This window comes from Nymphaea colorata, chromosome 11 (assembly GCF_008831285.2).
Source record: "Nymphaea colorata isolate Beijing-Zhang1983 chromosome 11, ASM883128v2, whole genome shotgun sequence".
Classification (NCBI taxonomy): Eukaryota; Viridiplantae; Streptophyta; class Magnoliopsida; order Nymphaeales; family Nymphaeaceae; genus Nymphaea; species Nymphaea colorata.
This window is the reverse complement of record NC_045148.1, coordinates 7,291,257-7,308,422: the sequence shown is the minus strand read 5'-3', so window position 1 is coordinate 7,308,422 and position 17,166 is coordinate 7,291,257. Positions and strand designations below refer to the sequence as shown.

The window sequence follows — 17,166 nt, the reverse complement described above, 5'->3', positions numbered from 1 at the left end:
CTCGTTGGGTGCAAAAGCCTTACAATGGTTAGGTTTCTCTCACGGTTATAACAGTAGTACATATTATTCAACAGTAGTACATATTATTCAGCACAATGATATAGATCCAATGCTGACAGCCACTCATGAAATGCACTTACGTGTTCCCCTTCCCCCCCACCCCACCGCCCCCCTCGCCCCCCTCTCCCCCCCCCCCAAAAAAAAAGGAAAAACCCTCTAATGCAAACTTAAAAACTAACATTAACATTGTTCACTCCACTCCACTTCTAAGAAAACCCTCAATTAGTGATGCAACAGTAGGGAGGGAGATGATGTTGAAACGGTTGAATACTCCATCCTTGAGCAGCTTCCTCCACTCCAGTCCTCTCCTTCCCTCCCGAAGTGTATGCAATCATTATCACATCGAACACCATTTTAGTATCTTCCCATGCATCTTCTTTGACATTGGACTTCAGCACAGCGTCCACTATTATGACCTTCCCATCGTCATGTGGAATTGCTTTCCTACATTGCTTCAATATCTTTATGCAGTGCTCGTCACTCCAATCATGCAATATCCACTACATCACACAGAAATTAGAAGGGAAAAAATGATGAGTACTACTGGTGATATATGATTTTGGGTATTCAACTTCCCATAATGGTACCTTATGAGGAATCAATTTTGCAAGCAAACACATACAGATCTAGATCAACAACTTGAAATTAGTGCATTTTTAGGCTACGGGAGGTCAATAACTTAAGTACATAACGTAATATTTCTATCATGTTCTGATTATTACCATTGGTTATACCATTTTGGATGAGCTAAACATGATGAAGAGCATCGTTACCTACTATCTAGAAAGCGGTTCAAATTACATAATTTTACTTGATTTAGTTTTTTTTAAACTCAATTTTCATTTTGTTTTTTAGAGTTATTAACATGTAATATTTTATTTATATCACTTATTTAGTTAAATGTTGCTTTCATTTCAAATTTTTGTGATATTTTGCATATATACTTGTATATATTTTGTTGTACCGTGTCACATTTTCTAAAGTTCTTGTGCCAGAATGCACATCTCTATGTCCGTACCCATACCCCTGTGATTTAGGATCCAAACTAATCCAAGAAACTCAGAAAATTTCATCGGTCTCCTTTATTTGATGCTCAATAAACATTTAATAATTGTACAAATAGAGAGTAGTGTTAATGATGCCAAGATTGATTGAAACTTCATGAAACGTTCCTAGGATACCTAATCACACATGAACCACAATTAATAAGTGTCTAAATAGCAAGAGTAGTGTGAATGATGTCAAGATTGGTTCAAACTTCATCTCATAGAATAGGATACTGAATCATCACATGCACTACAATTGTTAATTGTGCAAATAGGGAGAATTGTGAATGATGCCAAGATTGGTTCAATATTCATGAATTTTCACAGGCTGGTGAATAAGCACCTGCACTACATTAATAATTGTGCAAATAAAGAGAGCATCTAATGCGAATGAGGCCAAGATTGGTTGTCAGAATCAAACTCAAACAGTTCATTCTTACACATGTACATATATTTGAAAATCAGAAGTCTAAAGAAGTGTAATATTTCTCCACTAACGCTGATCATACGTCACTTAACCATGCAAAAAGAAAGCAATTCTCAAATCTTTTGGCACGATATTTTAAGAATCTTTCTAAATTTGGGTCATAAACAAGAAAGAGACAACAGAAAAAAAAAATGGAAACCAATTGGTACTAATAGTGCTGGGCATCGGGAAAGGTATCCGGTTCAATCAGGCTCAAGTTTGGGTTCAAAAAAACCGGCTCGAGCCGACCCGATAACATATTGAGCTAGCTCGAGTCCGTGTGATGGGTCCGATTCGATATTTATATTATTTTTTATTTTAATAATGATATATATTTTATTATTAAAAATATGTTTAATAATAAAAAAAAATTGTTTTATATTTAAAAACTAGCTTTATCGAGTGATTTGTCCGAACTACTCGACTTGATGTTAACCACTAAGTCGTCAACCACAGATGAAAAAAAAGGAAAAAGAAAAGAAAACCATGAAAAAACTCACCTTCATGAAGACGGCATCAGCCTTGGGAATCTCCACAAACATGTCTCCAGCCACATGAGTGACCCCCTCGTACTCTGGTGCGGTAGCAACAACGTGGGGAGATCCAGGTTGATCCCTTTCAAGTGTGGGCAGGCCTTCACTATCTCTGCAATGGCTGCTCAGGTGCCGCCACCGACATCGACAAGTGAGCCCAGCCTACTGAACCCATGCTCACTGCCTTCATTATCATTTTGTTCGTACAGGCCATAGCACAGTTGAACAGTTGGTTAAATTCAGGGTTGACAGCTCCATATCCCCAAATATCTACACCATGAGCCTTCTCGAAGGCTATACCTCCCTCTTGCACGCACTTGCTGAAGCAGTGCCATGGAGCCAAAGCAGAAGGATGGTTTTGCATGAGGACCATAGGAGCCAGACTGTGCTCACCATCCTTGACCAACCACCTCGAGGCTGGCGTTATACCGAACTCGGGCTGGGGGTTATTTCCATCACCAGTAGGCGGATCGTGCTGCACGAATATATGTTTCCTGACCAGCAGTCTCATGATGCGGAAGAGGCAGCCGATGTCCGGTGAGGTTGCCGGCAGCACAGCTGCTATCTGGTGCAAGGTCATGGGGCGGCTGTTCCGGTGGATTATGTTTGCGATGCCAAGCTCGACTACACACTTGAGTGCCATAGAGTCTGCGAATGCAAAGAGTTGTCGGAATATTTCTACTTGACCTTGCACCAGCCTCTCCTCTTCCATCTCTCTCTCTCTCTCTCTCTCTCTCTCTCTCTCTCTGTGTCTGTGTGTGTGTGTGTGTGTGTGCGCTTCCATTGGTAGAAAAATGGAGCTATCGTGTTGGTATTGACAAATATTGATTTGTGTTGAGGTTTTTCTCTCTTCCTACCAGATCAACTTTTCCGCCCTTCCACACAAAAGTCGTTTTCAAAAGTCGTTTGTAACCAGAAGGCGAAGATCGAACGGTGCTGATTTGGCGACAATAAGATACATATGAAAGGCCAAGGACATAGTAATTATATACTAGAAAGTAGACGCTCACTTATGATATAGATAACAATTGAAAAATATTGCAAACTGTTTTAAAGATGAATTTAGTGTAAAATCAGAAAAAGAAAGGATCAGTTGGATGTCACCATCTACTAATACAATGGAATTAAGGTCAAGCGTCAAAATTATCATGTTTAGTGTGCGTGGAAAGCATGCAAACAAGAACAGAAAGATTTTGCATAATGAAAAATCTATTTGCATGTAAGATATTCGTCTAGACTTGAAAACTTCATGTTTAAACAATTCCAAATTCGTCAAACGTTCAGAAGGGATTGCGGTTTGTGAAGATTATAATAATGTTAGCTTGCAGGCTTGAAAATCTGGCGTAGCAATAAATCAAAAAAAAAAAAAAAAAATCTGAGGCAAATGTTGATAATCTTCCATATAACAAGCCCTTAGTTTCTGTAAGGGTCTGGGGCATATCTTAAATCCGAGGATTTAAATACACCGTTTCAGAAACCCCGTTTGATGATGCAAGGTTGCAGTCTTGCATCGTTTTTTCCGTCTCCCTCCCCCCAACCACTATGACGATAGTGGTTCTTGTCTCTTCCTTAATGTATGTAGGCACTTGCAGGTCTTATGTGTGTGGGTATATATATATATATATATATATATATATATATATATATATATATATATATATATATATATATATATATATATATATATATATATATATATGTGTGTGTGTGTGTTATTTTACAAAATTTTCGTTTATATAAAAATTTATGCGTTTAGACCACCTTCAAAAGCAGGATTTAATTTTTGAAACCCGTTTTTTTTTATAGACAAAAATCGATATATAATGGTTTTCAAAAATATAAGAGACTTTCAGTATCTGTCAGTTATTATTATTAATATTATCATTCGTTAAAAGGAAAAGAAATGAAAATGAGATGAAAATTACCATGGTGATGTTTATCACTATTGAAGCCACTATACACTGAGTCTACATATGCATTTTATTCATCAATTAAACAAATATTTGCAGGCTGCATGAAACATGATTCATCGATTGCAGCAACGAAGTTGAAGATGTGAGGTGCATAAAAAGAAAAATCTGAATTGAATTTTAAAAGTTGATGATGCCAGGCCAAAACGTGCTTTGGGCTAAATAAAAAAAGACCTCCCATGCAGGTCATTGAAAACCTGAAAGAAAACACTGTTTTGAACAAAATGGGTTTTCAGAAACCCTTTTTTGAGGTGGTCCCTCAAAACAACATTTGAAAACATCTTTTTGCTTCCTAAGCATTTTTCAATTGTTAGTTAATTTGAATATATCTTTCCATTTTTTAAATAAATTGTAACATTTTATGTCCGTTCACGATTTCTTTCAACTAAACTGTTGAATCGGCCAAATTTGTCATGGGGAACATGACTCGATCTTGGTCGCTCCATTGAGAAAGAGAGGGAGTGACAAAGGACAACCTCTTGTCATGTGGTATTACAAGCTGCCCACAACCTTTTCCACAAGTCCAAGACGGTATGGGGAAAAAGAGATAGGAAGAGATGGAAAAGGAAAGAATGAGATATTCCGACAAATCTTTGCATTTGCTGACTCTGATGTTGCTCAAGTGTGCAGTCGGCACCGCATTGTAGACAACCCAACTCTGCACCATATTGCAGTTGAGCTGCCGGCATTTTCATGAAAGGAGGCCAAATTAACGTTTCTAAATTTTGATGGGGGCCGAAATATCATTTTTCAAAATTTTTATATAACACAAGTGAATTTTGTTCAAAATTTACCAATATTTTTTTAATTTTTTTTTGATGAGGTTGTGAGCCCCCTAGGCTCCGCCCCTTGCCAGATATCAGCTTCCTCTTCGGCATCATGAGGCTGTTAGGAAGGACACGTGTTTGCACAGCGTGATCCACGGATTGGTGATGAAAATGGTGCCAGAAGTGACCCCCAGCCTGAGTTCGGTTTAACGCCAGCCTCTAGATGGTTGCTCAGGGATGGTGAGCTCAGCCTGGCTCCTATGGTGCTCATGCAAAACCATCCTAACACTTTCCTTATATGGCACTGTTTAAGCAGGTGTGTGCATGAGGGAGGTGTAGCCTTAGAGAAGGTTCTTGGTGTAGATCTCTGGGGATATGGAGCTGCAAATCAGAATTTAATCAGCTATTCAATTCAACTATGGCTTGTACGAGCAAAATCATAATGAAGGCAGTCATGGCAGAGTATGAGCATGGGTTCAGTAGGTTTGGCTTGCTTGTCGATGTAGGTGGCGGGCCACCGGAGAAGCCATTGCAGAGATAGTGAAGACCTACCAACACGTGAAAGGGATCAACTTGGACCTTCCCCATGTTGTGGCTACTGCACCAAACTACCAGGGGGTCACTCATGTGGGTGGTGACATGTTTGTGGAGGTTCCCAAGGCTGATGCAATCTTCATGAAGCCTGAAGGTGAGTCTTCATGGTACTTCAACTCCTTGGAGTTTAAATCCATGCCCATCACTCTCTTTCTCTTGTCAATCGCCGTCACTAACAATAGTTGAGGTGAGTAGTGAGACTAGGATGAATATCGCACAAAAATATCCGGACATTCAGCAACTGATGTGCTGAACATGATTGCAAATTAAAGGGTGGCTGGAATACGATTTGAGGGTTTTGCTGCGTTCTGTGGTGCATTATCTCTGTCCCAGATCCGATCTTGTATGCAGGAAAAACACAGGACAGATTGCCATCAAGGCTTTGAAGGAAAAGAAAACCAACCACAGCAACTGTCTAATAGCCCCACACTTAAAACAACAAAATCTGATTTTCAGGAGATATGCCAAACGATAGGTACTTCTATGCACCATATGGTTTTATTTTCTAATCGCTTCTTTTTCCCTTTCTTCTTTGTCTTATTGAACAAGCTAAAGTTTAGGTTGGTGCGTATAAAATGATACCAAAAAATTGTTTCTTTCCAAAACTGGTTATGTGCACACCCCAGTGCATAGAGGTGTATTATGATCAAAGTACCGCGATTAAAGTTAAAAAGAAAAATTTTTAGAAGGACAAAAATGGTTATGAAAAAGTTAAAAAGTTTTAAAATGTACATTTATTTCTAAGAATTTCTAAAATACCCAACCCCCCTTATTTTTTCCTACAGGCACACCCATGCGCATGCAACTCGGGCACGTCCTTTTCATACACACCAAGTGTTATCATTTTTGGTTTTCCCTTTTGTCTCTTCCTTCTTTTTTTTTTTTAATTCTTAGAAGATTATGGAAAAATACTCATACGGACGACAATCAAAGCTCATTTCCTTGGTTTCTTTTTTTTTCCTGTCATTTTCTTCTTGTTTTATACGAAGTTAAAACTTAAGTGAAAAGACATTTATATACATCCACTACATGGTTTCATTTTCTTATGTTTTTCTTCTTGTCCTTTCTTTCCTATTTCTAGAAGGTTAAATTTTGGGATAATTCGTAAAAAGACTAGGCCCAAAGACACATGGTTCATCTTTTTGTTAATTTCCTTTTCTTCCTCCCTTTTCTTATTTTTGACAACTATAAGCAATTCGTAAAAGATCACACAAAAGACAACTATTATATGCACTACATGATTGTTACCCCTATTCGTTCTTCTTCTTCTTCTTCCTCTTTTCTCTTCTTACGTAACCGAGCAGCAAGGTGGCTCCCATCCAAAGGATCCAAGATTTGAATCCCATTATTATTAACACGCTCTCCTGGTTACTCCCCTAAGTAAATATTAAAAGATTATTAATTTAGGTAGATTCTTAAAACATTGTGCCACAAAAGATTCATAAATTGCATTCCTGCCTTGCATGGCTAAGAAAGCTTGTCCGTGAACTCATGTCAGGTCTCCCACAATTTTGTCATGTACATCCGTTAATTACCATTACGGCAAACTACCTACTCTAGCTAACCCTGCATTAATGAGCCTCAAAGGGGAAATTAATACTGCATTTCTTACTAAGAAAAATACAACAAGTCAATTGAGAAAAGTAGGAGAGATCTTTAGAGAGAGAGAGAGAGAGAGAGCCGATAAAATGGAAATGCATAGCAAAACTTGAGTACAAGAAGTCCCTTAAATGTAAGAACAAAAGAGAGAGAGAGAGAGAGAGAGAGAGAGAGAGAGAGAGAGAGATATAGATAGATAGATAGATTGGATCTTGGTCAGCTTTGCAAATATGAGGCCAAGTCAAACAATATCAGCACCAATATATATCCGATTTAGTTTTTCCTCATCAACTACTGGTCAGAAGACCCGTTTTACCTCCGCTTGTCATCTGAGGAATTTTGATCGATATTGTCTGATTCACTTGGACCTGTTGTTTTAAGCAAATAAATCCAAGTCGGTCAAAATTTTCTTCACCGGTGAATAATGGCTTGCTCCGCCAGTGGCTGATGACTTTCTTCTCTCTCTCTCTCTCTTTTTTTTTTCTGGTGGCCATAGATCGGTCAGAAGGGAAAAGGGGGAAAGCCGCTACCCTCCTTGGCAACAAAAGGCATACACCTTCAATGCTTGTATGTCTCCATGCATGTCCACCTCCCTATATAAGTTGCAAGGAGGTGCTGCTAAAGGGAGGGTTCTCCTCTGTGCGACACCACGCACGCACACACCTGGGTGCCCGTGCATGCTGGAAAGGGTCCTATTGTTTCTTTTTTTAAACAATTTTTCTTCGGACCACATCTGAACTGAGCACGATAGTTTACTTAAGTAAATGTGATAGTTGTTGAATGTGATCCATGAATATGCATTGATATTTTTGCAGATATTTTATAGCTTTGTTTTTCGGAATCCAGTGAGATTAGATATATGTTATTATTGTTGTGGTTATTATTCTTATTGTTTCTGAGATCTCATTGGGTGTTGGATCTTGACTTTGCATATAATATTATGCATATTCGGCCATTCAAACCTTTTATGGGTTCATGGTTAGTGTTCATATCCATATTCTACATTGGATTAATGATCATGCCAAAAGACAACTATTATATGCACCACATGATTGTTTCCCCTCTTCATTTTTCTTTTTTTTCTTGTCTCTTTTCTCTTCTTACATAGAACAAGTTAACTTAGACAGAGGCTCAAGGGGGGTAAGGCAACCGAACAGCAAGGTGGCTCACACTAAAAAAATCCAAGGTTCAAATCCCGTGATTACTATACGTTCTCGTGTGTTATTCCTCTAGGCTACAAATGGTAGCAAGTACAACACTAAGTTGAAGGATCTTCTATGGGTCCACCAGGCCTTGAAGGGCAGAAATAAGGCATAACCATTGAAGCACAAGGGTATGGCCTTGGAGATTAACATTCAAAAATTATTAATTTAAGCAGATTCTTAAAACACTGTGCCACACAGATTCAGAAATTACATTCTTGCCTTGCATGGTAAAGCAAGCCTGCCAGTCAACTCAACTCATGTAAGGTCTCCTACAGTTTTGTCATGTGTGTCAGTTATTACCATTACGATCCTCTAGATAACCCTGCGTTAATCAGTCTCAAAGGGGAAATTAATACTGCATTTCTCGCTAAGAAAAAACAAAAAGAGTCAACTAAGAAAAGTAGGTGAGATCTTGGGAGAAAGAGAGAGAGAGATTAGATCTTGATCAGCTCTGCCAAAGTCAGGCCGATTCAAACAATATCAGCACCAATACATTTGAGTTAATTTTCTCCCTTCTACTACCTGTTAGAAGACCGGTTTTTACCTCGGGTGGTCATCTGATGCTCCTAGAGCTATCGTCTAATGCAAACAAATCCAAGCCAATCACTTTTTCGTTCACCAGTGGTGGATGACTTGCTTCACCGATGGCTGATGACTTTCTTCACTCTTTCTTTCCATGTGGCCGTTGATTGGCCAGAACGGAAAATGGGAAGGGCACTGCCCTTTTCGGGAACAACATGCAGTTACCTTCAATGGATGTATATACCCATGCAGGTCCACCTACCCACATTCCAAGGGGGGTGCTGCCAAAGGGAGGGTTCCCCTCTGCGAGACAGCATGCAAGCACTAGCTGCCCGTGCATGCTAGAATGGTTCTATTGTTTATTTTATTGATAAAATTTTCTTTGAACCAGGTCTGAATCGGGCACCATGGTCTACTAAAGTAAATATGAGGGTTGTTGAATGTGATCCATGAATATGCATTGATATTTTTGAGGATTTTTTATAGTTTGAATTGTTTTACTCCAATGGGATTAGATATATGTTATTATTGTTGTTGTTGTTATTCTTATTGTTTATGAGATCTCATTGGTTGTTGGATCCTATCTTTGCTTCTGATATTATGCATATTTGGCCATTCATACCTTGTATGGGTACATGGTTAGCGTTTATTTCCATATTCTGCGTTGGATTATATTTGTAGATCAGATTTCATTTGAGATCTAAACAGTAAAAAATGCATGTTAGGTACTGTAGTTTTTATTCATATCCTCTTTAGATCCAGTTTGTTCTTGCTATGGTAAATGCACTTGGATCTATGATTTTGGATAATATTATGTATTACATCTATTTATGGATATGATATTGCATTTGCTTGGATACATATTTTTTTTTATGATCATGAGATATTATGTGATAATTGGTTTGAATCCAATATTTGTATACATTTGTTTGGAGATCCAATCGTATTTTATAGAGATTCATCCATTTCAATGATCTGGTTCTCTTTTGAGTCATGTATCATTTAAAAATCCATTTGTATCAATTTTGAGCTTCTCATAACTTATATTGTATGTTTTAAATGAAATTGCTGGACCGATTGTGTAGATAGACCCAAAGATGTTTAGTATCTTTCATTTGACTTGCTTATACCATGTTTTAACATTCTGTTGTCAAGAACCAGACGTCGGTTTGATATATATTTTATCCTTGATCTCTTAAGCAACACTATGGAAACCCACAGAGCATGAGATTTGATTTCATGCTCAAATGGTCCATGTACACATCGAACATGATTAGAAATGAGGATCTCTTATAATGATGTAAAAGTCAAAATGTTATTTGACATCCTCAATGGGTGTTTGTCGAGGAATTGTATTATATAAGACTTTGGCTATCGCATCATCTTCTTTGAGTGTCCATTGAAGTTAAAATGAGAGTAAGGAACAGAACTTGCCAGACATTCACAAATACTTGTATCTCTTCTGAAACCCCAACTCATAAAGTGCTACATAACATATTTGTATCCTAGGGATAATCGACATATGAGAATGTTTTTCTTGTGAGTGCATGAGATGCAAAGACTTATGTCAGATAATCATCTATATTTCATTGTAGAAATGCAAAGCCCCATGTTTACAAGATTAATTTGTATTTGGTGTTGCTATTGTGGTGATAAAAGGTGGTCAAGGAAGCCAACCTGAATTAGACTTGAACAGCAATATGAGATTGTGAGTTGTAAAAATGCTTGAATAATAACGGTTTCAATTACTATGATCTATTTTGACAAGCTTGGTAGCTTGATGTATTCCAACTTGTAAAAATGTTGAAATTTGAGCTATACGAGTATGAACAAGATACATGAAAGAAAAAAAAACCTAGTCGGTGCTAGGGGAAGTACAACAAGCCAAATGACATAACATATTTCAAACATCTTTTATTGTGGAATGGTGGGTCACGTTGCTCACAAATGTGGTAAAGTAAACGAATTTCATGTTTTATCAATGTTTTTGTTGCTGGATCTTATCCTAAAATTGATTGAATACTCAATCACAATATTTTACATGACTACAGATGGCACATATTGATCGAGTACCAATTGATTGCAATTGAAGACAGTTGTTCCTGAGGGACAACAATAAAATGAAACTTAGGGAGACAGAACCTATAGCTTGAATGATGTCATATACATTTGTATATTCATCAAAACAATAGTTTTGTTTGCATAGAGCATATATTTGAGAATACTTGTATGTGCATATTTTGTGATAAAAGTTGGTTGTGTTTTGGTTAGGTGATGAATAGTCTCTTTGAGATAATATTACTGAATCTTATTCTATGAAAAATGATAGTGAATGTTTTCTTTTACTATTTCTTCATATATTGTTTATTTAGATGTGTCCACATGGTATTCTCATTGAAGACATATTTTTAGAAAATAACAAACAGACTTGCTAGAGGAACATTTTTTTATCAGTGATTGTTGCCTTCATGGGAAAGGTTGCAGCTAGCTAAAAGACCATTATGTAAAGCAGCTAGAGTGGCTAATCTCTTCCATATATTTCCATTCACATTATTGTCTGGGTTTATGGGTATATGAGAAAAATATATCACTAATTTTTTTATAGTCATTTGTTGATTGTTGTATATGTATATATTTTAAAATGTGGCATATGTACACAATAGTTTGTCCGTTGAACCTGTCTATGCAATGTCACTTAAATTATGAATAAGCAAATGACCTTACCTACGTGGTTTTAGACCACAAAGGAGGTCTATACCATAGATTCATAGTCTTCCATACCAACTTAGAAATTGAAATATTAAGGGACTGAAACATATCTTTGGAAGACATCATGTTATTGTTTTTGTTTGAAGAACGTAGAAAAAGGAAGCATATGAATTAAAAAATTATAAGAAGAGTGATACACAAGAGAGTGTGATTTTTTATGAAAGATAGTGTTCTTTGCATTTTTTTTTATTGCAAATAGGATTGTCGATCCACAATAATTTCTCTATTGATGAAAATCGATTTTACCTATTGAGCCCCTTATTATGCTATCCTAGAAAGTGAATGCTTTATAAATTTGTTATTTAGATTCATATGAACTACTTACAATGTCATTATTCAGTGCCTACTGAACATTGAATTAAGATACAAGAAACTGTTCTAGTTTGATTGGATTTAAGTGATCAAGACATGGTTGTGTGTGTGTGTCTATGTTTGAGATGCATATCCAATTTTTTAGTTTTTTGGCTAGCTTTTGATCATTCTTAAAAAACCTGACAACTTAATTGTAGTTAAAGTTCTCTAAAATTATAGGGATGAGGAAAAAAAACATAAAAACTTAACTTAAAAAAACAAACATAAAAAGCCTAGCTTATAGAGACGGAATATAGTAGAAATACATCAAGTATTTGACCTGTTGAACTCCTTCAACCAAAAGGCATGGTAATTTCAAAGCCCTAATCTAGTAAAGTATGATTTTTCTTGAAAAACATCACTTGTTGATATAGTACCAGTGTGGGAAATTGAATGCCTAAGGCCATATATCAACAATACTCATCTTCTTTTTCTTCTAATTTTTGTTTGATGCAGTGGATATTGCATGATTGGAATTATGAGAGCTGCATAAATATACTAAAGCAATGTACGAAAGCAATTCTAGAGGATACTGGGAAGGTTATATTAGTGGAGGCTATATTGCAATGTGAAGCTGATGAAGATGCAGGGGAAGACATTAAAATGGTGTTGGATGTGACAATGCTTGTATACACTTTGGAAGGGAAGGAGAGGACATAGGTAGAATGGAGGAAGCTTCTCAAGGTTGGAGAGTTTGACATTTGCAACATCATCTCCCTCCACAATTCTCTTCTATCACTGATTGAAGCATCTCCCAATTGAATATTATAAGCAATAAGCATGCCATAAGGCATATAACTCTAAAGTTTGCTATCAAAATAAAATGCTCCAAAGTTGATAAGTTGATGTTGTTATCAGTGTCTTAGTGTTGGACATTTATTTGTTATGTTGAATAATGTACACTGCAAGAAAAATGTTAGAACTATGATGGCAGATCTAAGCAGTTGTATTGCCTTACAAAAAAATCTTGTAACAGTGATCATTTTCATCAGTATATGCATTGGTATAAGATTGTCGTGGTGATGCTTTTTTACTACTAATATACTGACTGTAAGCGACATCGGAATGAATTTTTACAGTGTTTTCTTATCAATTATCACTATGATTATCTATATTAGTGGCACACCATTGCAGCCTTCATTCATTTTCCAAAGCTAATATAGTGGTTTAAGCTGGCCGCTAAAAATTTCATACATGTTACCATATATTTTAGCAAAAAATATGTTAAAATTTGCAAAAATAATGTAAAATAAAGGATGCCAATAGGCTTAGCCTGTAAAAGAGTGTATACCTTCACAACCACACACATAGCTTATGCAATTTAACATAAATTTTTAGAAACTATTACTTCAATAAATTGTCAATGTATATTAATAAGAAGATTCAAAAGTAGCAAACAATTAATCATAGTTTACCAAAAGGAATGAGAAAATTAGGCCAAGAAAGATGTATCACTGACTTCATGGAAAGAATAGGACACAAGCTTGGTTCTAAAATCCTGAATTGTCATCAATCCAACAATAAACAATGCCATTACTAATTAGAAACAATGTGATTATTCACTACATGATGGCATGGCAAATCTGTTTAATTAATTTTATCTCGTTTATTTATGCCAACTCAACTATAGTCATATGCATCCAAATTATTCTTTGAAAACAAGGGATTTTCAGTTTTGATTATCAGATATATTTTCTGTTAAGATCCAAAACCACATAAGCAAGTGCCTACAATGCTACTTGGTAGAAAGATGGAAAGTAGCCATGGCAACATTAGAAGGAGAGGATCACCTAAGAGGCGACCATTGTTAGTAGCACCCTTTCCTCTACCAGCACCATTTCATGCAACAACTGCCTCCATGCCTGCCAATCGAACACCTTCATCGCAGCTTGCCTTGACCTATGGCATCCTCCACCTTGGTTGCCGACAATTTTCCTGCCTCCACTGCCTTCTGCCACCACGCCCATACTCTTTTTCTTGCAGGCATTTCTCCCTTAATCTATCTTTTGTCTGCAAGAATTATATCCAGTAGAGCAAAGAATGGTATTCTCTCCCACTTCCTTGCTTAGGCCTCTCTTTTCTCCAACTTTCACTCTTGTCTCTCACCTTCATTCCTCCCCAATCTCTCACGCTCATTTTTTTCTGTTTTTGTCACTCCCAATTTCTCTCTCCCTCTCTTTTTCTCTCTCCCTTTTATGTGGTTTCTCTCACTGCCAGTTTTTGTTGTTGTAGAAAAGGGAGTTCTATTGCTTGCAAAAGGGCTTTTGGATGTCCTCTGGTCTTTCTTCTCCCACAAATGGAAGGGTTTTTTGCTTTTGTGCATAAAACAATTCCCTTTTTCACAAGTGAGTGCATGAAATGTTTAGGTGAAAACTAATATGGGATTTTCAATCTACGTTCCATTGCTCATTTGTTATCAATCAAAATCCCCTTTTTGTGTTTCTTAATGGAATTGCCTTTTTGCCAATTTACTTGATAGAAGGTCATCAAACAGTCTTTATAGATCAATAGAAGATAAAAAATGATGCCTAAGCATCAAAAACTGACTAGAACTGAACTTGAGCTTGCAACAAGTAGACATACTAACATGTGAAATCAACATTCATGTGGAAGGATAACAAAATATCAAGAAAGAGCACTGCATGCTTATTGAGTAAAATTGAACTATATCTTTGTTGACTATCCTTTTTTTTTCACTTAATAAAATTAAATTCAAGTGAAAATCTGCAGTGCTAATTCTTGTTTCTTTTGGAAGAGTGCGGAAGTCCCACTTCTTGGTAGAGAGCCGAAAATCCCAACCAATCCCTTGTTTCCTTAGATGTAGTTTGGCAACAAAGACACTTTGTGAGTGTCCCATGAATATATACCAAAGATTAGGATAGTTTCATTAGACATGAAACTTTGTTCCATGAACCAAATCCAATCTTTGAGGCATATTCATGAGACATTCACAATCTGTGAAACTATACCTTAGGATACAAGGTCTGCTTTTAGTGTCTTGGGGTGTCATTCCCATTGCATTTTAACTTGCACATTAATGAACCCCCTTTTGCAGCAAAAGAGGTTAACTCACTTGACAATCGAAATGGACACTGACTGTCTACCAGCCCTCATCCCAAGCCATTATGCCCACCCCCTTAGGAACAATTCTTATTCCTTAGTGGATTGACCTGTGCATACTACTTAAGCATTTATATAATTGTGCACAAATCTTAAAGTCACTTAATTCCCTAGACTATTTGCAACAAACCTTAAAATCTCTTGTCAATTGCAAATGTATGATGGTACTTTTGGTCTCGCACATTTGTGTCTATGCATGAATCTGATCTAAACCTGATCCACAATCCATGGTTCTCGAACAAATTAAACAAATTCATATTGTATGATGAATCTATTGAACACAAACTCAATCAAGAGTTCATCACCACTGATGTAGGCCTCGTATGTTAAGGCATTGTTCCATTTCCTTAGGTTTTTTTCTTTCACAACAAAGATACATGAATTCAGTTACTTTGCAAAGCTGATCTGTTGGATGCCAAAGTATTTTTAGCCCTCATTGCCACTTCTATCAACCCATCTAGGAATGCTGGGAACATATTACCTGATCCAACTACATGATTGCATCTAGTTGAGGCTCCACAATCCCTTACTCTTAAATGATCAAACTTGACTTTTGCAATTAACAATGTGTGGCAGTAAATGCACAACGAGTAGCAAGGCGGTCCACCTCATAAAGGAACTTGAGTTCAAATCTTGGGGTGGTCACTATCAAGTCTCAATGCGCTCTTCCTTTAGACCACAATAGGTCTCAAAGCGAGCTTTTTGAACCCTGGGGATAGTGGCCTCTTTTAAGGGAGATGGAAAAAACCACTCACTCTAAAAAAAAAGGAAGAAATGAATCACTCAACCGCTACTCATACTGTCATGCCTAGCTTTTTCCAGGTACGCATATTTCACTTTTGGCATGATTTTATGATATAATATTTGCCACACATGCATATGGCTGCCATCAAGCAAATTCTATGCTATATCAAGGAAGCTCTCTATCACAAACTATTCTTACAACCATTGACAAGTTTTTGTTTGGTGCCTACACTCATATTGACTAAGAAGGTGATACTAAAAAAAAAAACGTCCACTAGAGGCTTCACTATCTAGTTGGGAAAATCTCTCACTATGAAGTCCAGAAAAAGGAATTACCCAATAGGGGGAAAAGGGCATGGTACAATTGAACTGTAAATGTGCACCATTATTCTCGGTAATCAACTATGACTTGACCAAGTATAGAAGCCAAATATTGATCCCTTGCCTCATGTGCCTATGAGGTCCTATGGTTAATTTTTTACTTTGACAACTTCAGATTCCTCAACTGCAGGTTCCTTGCCTTTGGTGTGTCAACTTAATTGATGAACAAGGAAGCACATTGAAATTAATGTGTACGTACTTCATTCAGGGCCATATTGCAGAATGATACTTTGAACACCACTATTCCCACTCAAGACCAGCTTGCTTACCTTATCACAAACTTTGAACTAGGGATGTTCAATTAGTCAAGTCAACTGGGGCTAGACTTGAACTCACCTTGCTAAACTTGACTCGAGCTCGGAGTCCAGTTTGAGTTGAGAAATGAACTTGATGAAGCAAGCAAGTGGAGCTAGCTTGAGCTAGGCAAAGCTAGAATCATTTGAATTCGTTTAAATTCATGGTAATAGTACAAGTAAAAAATGATTTGCCTTTTTGTCAACAAAGAGAAAGTGTTCATAGGAAGGTCAAATTTCAAATCACCGTGCTACACATTGATTTAAAAAGAAATTCAGTTTTTAGTAAATGGCTAGCTAAGCTCCAGCTTGAGCTCAGCTGAGAACCTTAAGCATCTTAAGCTTAGGCTGAGCAAAGCTGTAGTTAGTCAACTCGAGCTCATACTAAGTTTGAGCTGTGGTTATGGAGACCTGAGCCGAGCGAGAGCTAGACTAGCTTGGCTCAAGCTCAGCTCATGAACATCCCTACTTTGAATAGAGATGAAAACACTTCCTCGAGTTTTTGGCTTGCAAAGGGATATTAAGGAAAGAAGACTAGTTCCCCAACACCACTATTGACCCTATGCCTACCATATATACATGCCATATTTGATAGAGATGCACATTTTGGGAGTTTTAAATGACAGATAGAAACTACTACTGAAGGCAAACCCATAGATATCTCTTGAACTGTAAATCCTATAGAATAGCTGGGATTCCATTCTTAAATTGTAACCAACCATCAGTCTAAAAGTGAGACTCCGAAC

General features: G+C 37.0%; 2 pseudogenes; one reads left to right on the top strand and one right to left on the bottom strand.

The window, feature by feature from the left end:
* Positions 1 to 250: 250 nt before the first annotated feature.
* On the bottom strand, positions 251 to 2,817 carry LOC116264340 ((R,S)-reticuline 7-O-methyltransferase-like; annotated as a pseudogene).
* A 1,742-nt stretch (positions 2,818 to 4,559) lies between these two features.
* Positions 4,560 to 12,644, top strand: LOC116264338 ((R,S)-reticuline 7-O-methyltransferase-like; annotated as a pseudogene).
* The last annotated feature ends 4,522 nt before the right edge of the window (positions 12,645 to 17,166 follow it).